The sequence below is a fragment of the Zea mays genome, chromosome 6 (assembly GCF_902167145.1).
Source record: "Zea mays cultivar B73 chromosome 6, Zm-B73-REFERENCE-NAM-5.0, whole genome shotgun sequence".
Taxonomy (NCBI): Eukaryota; Viridiplantae; Streptophyta; class Magnoliopsida; order Poales; family Poaceae; genus Zea; species Zea mays.
Genome location: NC_050101.1, coordinates 23,133,549 through 23,143,548, shown reverse-complemented (window position 1 = coordinate 23,143,548; position 10,000 = coordinate 23,133,549).

Here is a 10,000-nt window from a genome sequence, read left to right as displayed (position 1 = left end):
GACGTCTTCTTCCTTATCTCCGGCCACCTCCGCTAGCCGCTTAAATTAAAGCGCCACCGCCTCGGGGCTCTATAAATTGACCCCGCCGTGAGCTTCACCACATCCTCACGCATTCAGCCACCACTAATCGCTAGCCGTCCTTCGCTAGAACTCGCGAATTCTGGATTTCCCCCAAATCTATTTTCCGCCGCCGTGAATCAAGCTCGCCGTGGTCAGTCCTCCACAGGTCAGCTCCGGTCCTCTGCTACTTCGTTTGAGTACCCTCCCAGCTCCGTGATACTCACCGAACCACTAAATTGAACTAGAAGCCCTCTAGTCGTCGGGAACGCACTCATCTGTCCGCCACCCATTCGGTTCACGCGGGCAGAGCTTGATAGTTCACCAATAGTGCAATTAAGTTAGGGGAAATGGTCAGGCTGACCCCAATTTCATGTCCGCCGCTCGGAGAACCCAGCCATAGCCCCAATAGGCCGGTGTAGATGCTCGCCGGAGCGCGGCGGTGCGCGAGCGCCGTCGAGGACTTCCGGTTGCAAATTGATAGAAACGCAGGGGCCTTTTTGTTGGTGTCAGTGACTCTGCGCAATAGTGAACGACCCTGTTCTGGTTTAGTCAAAACGCCGAGGGCCTCCGCGCAAAATCTCCCTCGCGGGCGCGGGCGCGCGCACGAATCCACTTGGGCTTGGGCCGCCTGGACTTGAATTGGCCCAGTACTGTTTAGAGTTTTTCCTTTTCTTTTTCAGGAAAGCTTTAGAAATGTGTAGAAAAATATAGAAAAATGCTAAAATTGTGAAACTAATTTTCCTAGGTTTGTTATTTTCTATAGTATTTAATAAAAATAAGTTTGTGATTTTTAGTGAAAGTAAGAAATTTTAGGATATTTAAAGTAGTTAAAAGTCTTGGTTGTAGATTTTTAGAAAATAATTGGTAAGTCCTAAATTGCCCAAACTTTTTATGGGAGCTTTTCACATTATTTAGAAACCATGGGTAGAGTTTGAATTGAATTGGACCTTGTTTGATCACCAAACCCCAAAACACCCCCCTGCCCTATGAACTCCTTTACCGACTCCGGAAACCCTAAGTTCCCGGAACTCCGTGAAGGAAAGTTGTATTCAAGACATAAATAATAAGTTTATGTTATCTTTGCATCCTCATGAGCATCCCATGGCATCCATTCTTATACTTATGTATGGTTATGATTAGAACGAGAAGAAGAGGTAGAAGTAACTGAAGAGGAGACACCACCACCACCACCTTCGGAGTCTCAGGCTGGGAATCATTTCTACTTTGACATCTGTGGATCTGAGCCTGATTCACCTGTGAACGAAGGCAAGCCCCGGTGCATGCAACCCCTTTCCTTGTGTTTTAAATACTTTTTGCACACTTAAGTCTAGTGAAATGTGCATTAGGTTCATAGGAGTTACTTGAAACCCTTTGATGCATTGCTTTTCCTTGATATCCATACCTTTATAGATACTTCGGTGAAGTATCAAAACATGATTTACAAAAATGCTTAGACTTGCTTAGATCTTGTGGATAGAAGTTGTCCTCAATTTAACCATGGAGAGGATGGCTTCTACCTGCAAGAATATTTTCATTTGGAGCAATAGTGGGATCTTACTGCAAAGTTCCCCGTAATGCTCTTTCATCCTAAGGAACAGACACATTCCTAAGGGTGGAAATACTTAAATGGAGACTTGGGGTAGGAACAGGTGATGTTCTACCCAGGTTGGTTAAGGACTAACGCGTATGTAGGCGTGCTGACCGAGGACCCTTTAACTGGTCACATGCCTCTTTATGGGTAAGCCTTGCCTCGGGCAGACTAAGGCCAGAATAAGATAACACGAAATGGGCGTGGAGCGGTGGCGAGAGTAGCGTGTACCCTCCGTGGCAAGAGGCTGGACGGTGGTGTATCTGTGCTCTCGGTTTGCGTGAACCTGATCTGGTCTTAAGAACCCCGGTGGCAAGTTGACATATGCAAGGGTTAAGTGCTACATATGTCGTGTGATTGGAGATCCTCAGCTGAGTATAATCGATTCAGATCGCCGTACCTTCGCGGTTATGAAGACTTGGTCACTTTTCTACAACCTAGAGTCAGGATGTGAACACGATGGATAAAAATGATGTTGTCTTGATGTGATGTGAAATTAGACTAGATGCAAATGGAGTCTATTAATACTTAACATGGCGTTAAAGGATTGAAAGTAAGGACTCACTTTAGTAAGCTACTTCTGCAAAAGTATAAGTTGATTTTTGCTAAAGCCTCTCCTTGACTCCTATTTATCCAGCATACCCTTGAGAGTCTTTTCCTTAGTCGGGTAAGACTTGCTGAGTATTCCATACTCAGGGTTTATCCCTTTGTTGTTTTTAGGTGAGGAAGCGACAAACTTTTGTTGCTTCTGCTCCAAGGTGGTACCAAACGAAGAAAAAGAAGACTAAAGTGCGGGAGGACTCGGTCCTCCACCTAGGATCTTTTGTTTTAAACTTATCGGGAGGAGTCTGTGCCTCCCTTGGTTTGTATAATATTATTACTCTGCACTCACTTATAGTCTGGTCTGTAATAACCTAACTCAAGCTTGCTTTTGAAATAAATGTAAGATTATGTAATTCGCTTCCGCATGTCTTTATCTCCGATGTTCTATAATGTCTGCAAGACGGGTGAGACGTTCCTGGTAAGGTAAGGAAAGATACCGAACTTGTCAAGTAGTTCAGGGGCACCTACAGGGTTGTCTGAGGTCCGTTGGACAAGGACAACTGTAGGTGGGCCTAATTACTTGGGAGGTTCCGTCACAGCTGGTATCGGAGCGTAGCCCTTCTTTGCAGATATTATAAGGCATCTTCAAAAGGATTTTCAAAAATCTTACCTAAAGGTTCTTTTCTCTTCTTACCTAAGTATTCTGAAGAGTTTATCTTAAAGACCAGATAGGAAGAGTGCAACATATAGAAGGTTGAATCAACTAAGGTTGATTCTGTAATTATACATGCATCATGCTAAGAATCTTACTAATAACATTTTCCCCCTTAGAAAAGATGCCGCCACGAACCAGGCTAACTGCACGCAAGTCCACGGGACCAATTGGGGTGCCTCGGCATCAATTGGCTCCCCGACATGAAAGTAGCAGCAGTGGAAGCAACGACCCCATCAGAGACCTTGAAGCTCGTGTGAGTCGACTTCAAGCAGCGCTTCAACATAGGACTGATGCTTGGGTCGCTAACGGTGATAGAATCAACGAACTGAGAAGGGCATCCGACATCTGCAGGATCAACTCGCTGATCGAGACTTAGCACTTGACTGGGCCGTACAGTCTCGTTTGCTAATGTGTGCTAAGGAAGCAAGGGCTCAGGCCCGAATTAAAGAACTTAGCTCAACAGTTGATAACCTGCAGGTTTACTGCAACACGTTGCACGAGGAAGTCCATATATTATACTCACAATTACACCCAAGTGAGCCTGCACAACCTGCTGAGGCGGAAGCTGGACCATCTCACGTTGCGGGACGTGCGCTGGGTGGGGAGTTAGACCTTTTTGAGCCTCCTCCTTCTTTGAGGTTGGTTGATGTCTGGACTCCCACACCTGACGATGAAGCTGCCAAGAGTAATGGCAAGCAGGAATAAAGGTGTAATAGAAGTAGAGTGGTGTATGGTAGGGTATTGTAGGGTGTACTGTTGTATAATAGGTTGAACTTTTGTATAATGGGTATTGTATCCTGTTATGTAATATCGAGTCTGTATCATTACTTTTTATAGTAATGTAAAATGGAAGGTTTTCTCTGGCACATTGTGTTTACTTCAAATGTTTTTGCCACAGATGCCGACCAGGACTCGAGGACAGGATGCAGCAGGAACTTCTGGGGGACGGGATGTTACCCCAAACCCACCTCCAGTTCCTCCCACGTTAGCCGAGGCGATCGCCGCCTTGGTGACTGCCACCACCGATAATACCCGCTTCCTTAGGGAAATGGCGGGTCAGCAACAGTGCCAGCAGCAGGCAGGAAGATGTTATCCGCAAGGTCCCCGTGAGACCACCTATCTGGATTTCTCGGAAACCCGTCCACCTCTATTCGTCAAGGCAGAAGATCCACTAGAAGCTGATGAGTGGATTCGGGTTATTGAGCAAAAGTTTGGTCTTCTCCGTTGCTCAGAGACGCAGAAGCCGTTGTTCGCCGCACAACAACTCCGTGGTCCTGCCAGTACCTGGTGGGGAAATTTTATGGCTATTCAACCTGTCAACCATCAAGTCACCTGGGATGAGTTTAGAGCAGCCTTCCGTGAACACTACATCCCCGAAGGAGTGCTGCACATGAAACAAGAGGAGTTTATGAAGTTACAACAAGGTGGAGATACCGTCAACCAATATCTCAACAAATTCAATCACCTGTCGCAGTATGCCATCGACCAGGTGAATACGGATTTAAAGAAGAAGAACTGTTTTATGCGGGGACTGAATGGTCGGCTACAAAGGAAAATGGCCACGTGCATAGACCTCACATATGGAAAGGCTGTCAGCACAGCCTTATCTGTTGAAGCCAAGTATACAAATTCTGGGAAGAATAAGGGATTCGGTGGTGAGAGGCCTAATCAGGGCCAGGCGAAGAAGCAACGGTTTGTGATTCGACCCTCAAACCAAAATCGCACTTTTTCTCGTCCACCCTCATTTCCCTTCAAACAGCCAATCATTATCCGCCCCAACAATACCCCCACTACCCCAAAACAGCCGGGTGCCCCAGGCACTCGATTCCCTGCCTTGCCTAGTTCTTCAACTGGGTGCTTTAATTGCGGCAAGTCGGGACACTTCATTAAAGACTGCCCATATCCTCGGCAAAATCAATCAAATGCTTCGCAAGGATCTGGGAAATCAGCTCAACCTAAAGGAAATGCTGTGGGGAAGAATACAAGGAAGACAGGGCGTGTATATTACACTCAAGTGGCTACTACACCGGAAGGAGAGCCGGTGATGATGGGTACGTTTTCCGTGGCCAGTCACCCAGCAATTATTCTTTTTGATTCTGGTGCTTCCCATACATTCATTAGCAAGAAGTTTGTGGAACAACATCATATTGCATATCATGAATCCAAGGAGGGATTTAAAATTCATTCACCTGGGGGACATATTTACACTAAAGAAGTGGCCTATGGAGTGCCAGTAACAATGGCCGGACGGAACTTTCCTGCTAACATGATTGTTCTGAAAGGCCAGGATATAGATGTAATCTTGGGTATGAATTGGTTAACCCAACACAAGGCAATTCTCAACACTGAACTCAGAACCGTCAGGTTGAGCTATAACCAAGAAGAAATTCTTTTGACTCTCCCCGCAACCAATCCAGCCAAAGCTTCTGGTAGAGTCTATGAAACCATTGTACCGGAGATCAAGAACATTCCGGTAGTATGTGAATTTCCAGATGTATTTCCGGAAGATTTGCCTGGACTGCCCCCTGAAAGAGATGTAGAATTCGTAATTGAGCTAAAGCCCGGTACGGCTCCCATCTCCCGAAGATCGTACCGCATGCCTCCAAATGAGTTGGCGGAACTGAAGATTCAATTACAAGATCTACTGAATAAGGGATTCATCCGGCCAAGCTCGTCCCCATGGGGTTGTCCCACCATTTTTGTTAAAAAGAAGGATCAAACTCTGCGAATGTGCGTGGATTATCGACCCCTAAATGAGGTCACTATCAAGAATAAGTACCCTCTTCCAAGGATCGACATCTTATTTGATCAACTGACTGGGGCGAGGGTATTTTCCAAAATTGATCTCAGGCCGGGCTATCATCAAATCCGTATTCGGCCCGAGGATATACCGAAGACCGCGTTTACTACGCGATATGGATTGTTTGAATATCTGGTCATGTCTTTCGGGCTTACAAATGCTCCTGCCCATTTCACCTACTTGATGAACTCGGTGTTCATGCCCGAATTGGACAAATTCGTGGTAGTCTTCATCAACGATATCTTGATATATTCTAAGAATGAAGAGGACCATGCTCAGCATCTACGGATTGTATTGACGCGCCTCAGGGAACATCAGCTATATGCCAAGTTCAGTAAGTGCGCGTTCTGGCTGGAAGAAATTCAATTTTTGGGGCACGTATTATCAGCTAAAGGAATTGCGGTAGATCCTAGCAAGGTCAAAGATATTCTGGAGTGGAAACCCCCAACAACTGTTCACCAAGTCCGGAGTTTTCTTGGACTAGCTGGGTATTATCGCAGATTCATACCAGATTTTTCTAAGCTTGTGAAGCCAATCACAAGTTTACTGAAGAATGACAGTAAGTTCAACTGGTCTTCTAAGTGCAATGAAGCCTTTGAGCAACTGAAGACACTATTGACCACTGCTCCGGTATTGGCTCAACCGGACATCACGAAGCCTTTTGACGTATATTGTGATGCATCTGGTAGTGGGCTCGGCTGTGTACTGATGCAAGAGGGCCGAGTAATTGCGTATGCTTCACGGCAGTTACGCCGACATGAGGAGCATTATCCAACTCATGATCTGGAGCTAGCTGCTGTGGTTCATGCCCTAAAGATTTGGCGTCACTATCTGCTGGGAAACATCTGTCACATATATACAGATCATAAAAGTTTGAAGTAAATCTTCACCCAGTCAGAGTTAAATATGAGGCAAAGACGATGGCTTGAGCTCATTAAAGACTATGAACTAGAGATCCATTATCACCCAGGCAAGGCCAATGTGGTGGCAGATGCATTGAGTCGTAAGACTTTCTACCACTGTCTTATGGCGACAACCTCCGAGAACACTTTGTGTCAAGAAATGGAGAAGCTAAACCTGGGGATCATCCAACAAGGGACTCTAAATCAACTAAAGCTTGAGTCAATCATTTTGCAAAGGATAATTGATGCTCAAAAGGATAATCTGGGTATGAAGCACATACGAGAGAAGATAAAGGCTGGAGTAGCCAAGTGTTTCAAGGAAGACGATCAAGGTGTGTTATGGTTTAAAAACCGCATAGTAGTGCCAAAGAACGAAGAGCTCCGCCAGCAAATTCTTGATGAGGCACATCTTAGTCGCTATTCTATTCATCCCGGAAGCACGAAGATGTATCAAGACTTAAAACAACATTACTGGTGGACGAAGATGAAAATCGAAATTGCACGCTATGTGGCTAAGTGTGACACTTGCAGACGTGTCAAGGCCATACACATGAAAACTGCTGGTCCATTACAATCTTTGCCAATCCCAACATGGAAATGGGAAGACATCAGTATGGACTTTATTGTGGGATTACCCAGGACAGCCAAAGGGTATGATTCTATTTGGGTTATCGTTGATCGACTCACAAAGATTGCCCACTTCTTACCTGTTAAGGTCACCTATATAGTAGCCACTTATGCAGCATTATACATTGCCCGTATTCTCAGTCTGCATGGTGTTCCGAAGACTATTGTGTCGGATCGTGGACCTCAATTTGTAGCCAAGTTCTGGGAAGCGCTTCACAACTCCTTGGGTACTAAATTACTCCACAGTTCGGCTTATCATCCTCAAACCAGTGGGCAGACTGAGAGGGTGAACCAAATACTTGAAGATATGCTGCGGGCATGTGTCTTGGACTTCTCACCAAAATGGGATGAATGTTTGCCCCTAGCAGAATTTTCATACAATAACCGTTATCAAGAAAGTATCAAGATGGCACCTTTTGAAGCTTTATATGGACGTCGGTGTCGAACTCCGCTAAATTGGTCTGAACCTGGAGAAAGATATTTCTTTAGGCCTGATATGGTGAAAGAGGTCGAAGAAAAGGTTCAGAGAATTATCCATAATATGAAGAAAGCTCAGACTCGACAAAAGAGTTATGCAGACCGACGACGACAACCCTTATGCTTTCTGGTAGACGATTATGTCTACTTAAAGGTTTCACCAATGAAGGGTGTATCGCGTTTCGGGGTAAAAGGGAAACTTGCACCCAGGTACATTGGTCCATTCCTAGTGCTTGAGCAATGTGGACCAGTGGCATACCGACTTCAACTCCCCGAAACATTATCTGCTGTGCACAATGTGTTCCACGTGTCACAACTGAAAAAGTGTCTTCGGGTTCCTGATCGAACCGTTGAAGTAACTGATGTTGTCCTGGAACCAGATTTAACATACTCGGAACATCCTATTCGAGTTCTGGATCAAAAGGACAGGGTCACCCGAAGAAAGACTCTCAAGTTTTACAAGATACAGTGGAACCAGCATTCGGAAGATGAGGCTACATGGGAAACCGAAGACTTTTTAAATAAGAATTTCCCAGGCTTTCTAGCCTCATGTAAACTTTAAAGCCTGTATTACTGTTGTAATAAAGAAGTAACCCCCACATTACCCCTGCCTTGTACCAAAATTAAGGAAATAAAAGTATTCCGCGTTTCCTTTTCCATTATTTACCCTAGGACTTTTAATCTCGGGACGAGATTCTTTTATGGGGGGAAGGATGTAACACCCCTGGTGTTACTGTAACTAAAATTTGACCATGACATCATGAGCATTAGCATTTGCATATGTTTGACACACCTAGAGTGCATTCACTAGGCTAAAATTTCAAACAAGTTGTACTGTTTTAAATGTTTTTGCAAATGAAACCTTGGTTAAAAGACTTAACCCTAAATAGTGGTTAAAGGGGTAGAACTTAACCCAAGTTAAGAAAACCTAAAGACTTTAGGGTAAAAATCATAAAATGACCCCAAAAATAAACTTGAATTACTTTTGTACCCCTGGGATACCAGAAACCCTAATTGGAACCCTGGAAAACCCTAAAACCAAACCCTAGGGGCTTATATGCAAAATTAGTCCACTTTTGGACTAAAGTGCAAAAACCTAGACAAATAAGTATCTTGAGTTATTTGGGTCACTTATATGAGAATTTGCAATCCAAAACTTGAAATTTGGACTTAAGTGCAAAAGTGCCCCACTTAACCTTTTTGGGGTTAAGTCTGGATTTCAGTGATATTGGCTCAACTTTGGAGCCTTGTATCTTTCAGAATATAGGGTTTTTGCCCTAGGTCACCACATCAAAGTTGAAGACCAATTATAGGAGAACAACTTTGCTAAAGAGTGTGAGCTCAGTTGTTATGAGAAATTTGGAGAAAAACCCAATCAAAGTTTGACTGTCAGGCTTGTTCATTCTGAAATTCAGTCTTTCAAGTGTAACAGGGTTGACTTTGTGGGTGAATTAAACCCTGATGCAGTGACTTTTTGTGGATGCACATTGTAGCAAGGTTGTAGAGGGATTATAGTTCTACAACTTTACTACAGAAAGTTGGCTCAGGTTCCACACGAAAATTTGAGAAAAAGAAGATCCAAGGTGCTCTGTCAGTCGCTCTGAATTGATGTTCACTATGGTACAGTAACGGATAACTGAAGAAGATCCCGTTCCGTGCTCATCGCCGGTAGCCGTCGCCGTTGATCGCGGCTCGTCATAATTCGTGCTCGGTGGTCATCGGATATGCACAGCCGGTATGAACCCTTGCCGCCGGTGAGCTGTAAACCACTCCGGCCAGCTGTAGTGCTTTCCTTCCCTTGCTCTCCGCTCGGGGATAAGGATTTCAACGCCGTTGAGCCATCACCGGCGTCCGCCGCGTGGCTCTGTCTTTACACCATGCCGTCGTGACTCCTCTAGGCCATCCCATCGTCGACGGGGAGCTTGCCACGCCATTAGCCACGATTTCACCGCGACGTCTTCTTCCTTATCTCCGGCCACCTCCGCTAGCCGCTTAAATTAAAGCGCCACCGCCTCGGGGCTCTATAAATTGACCCCGCCGTGAGCTTCACCACATCCTCACGCATTCAGCCACCACTAATCGCTAGCCGTCCTTCGCTAGAACTCGCGAATTCTGGATTTCCCCCAAATCTATTTTCCGCCGCCGTGAATCAAGCTCGCCGTGGTCAGTCCTCCACAGGTCAGCTCCGGTCCTCTGCTACTTCGTTTGAGTACCCTCCCAGCTCCGTGATACTCACCGAACCACTAAATTGAACTAGAAGCCCTCTAGTCGTCGGGAACGCACTCATC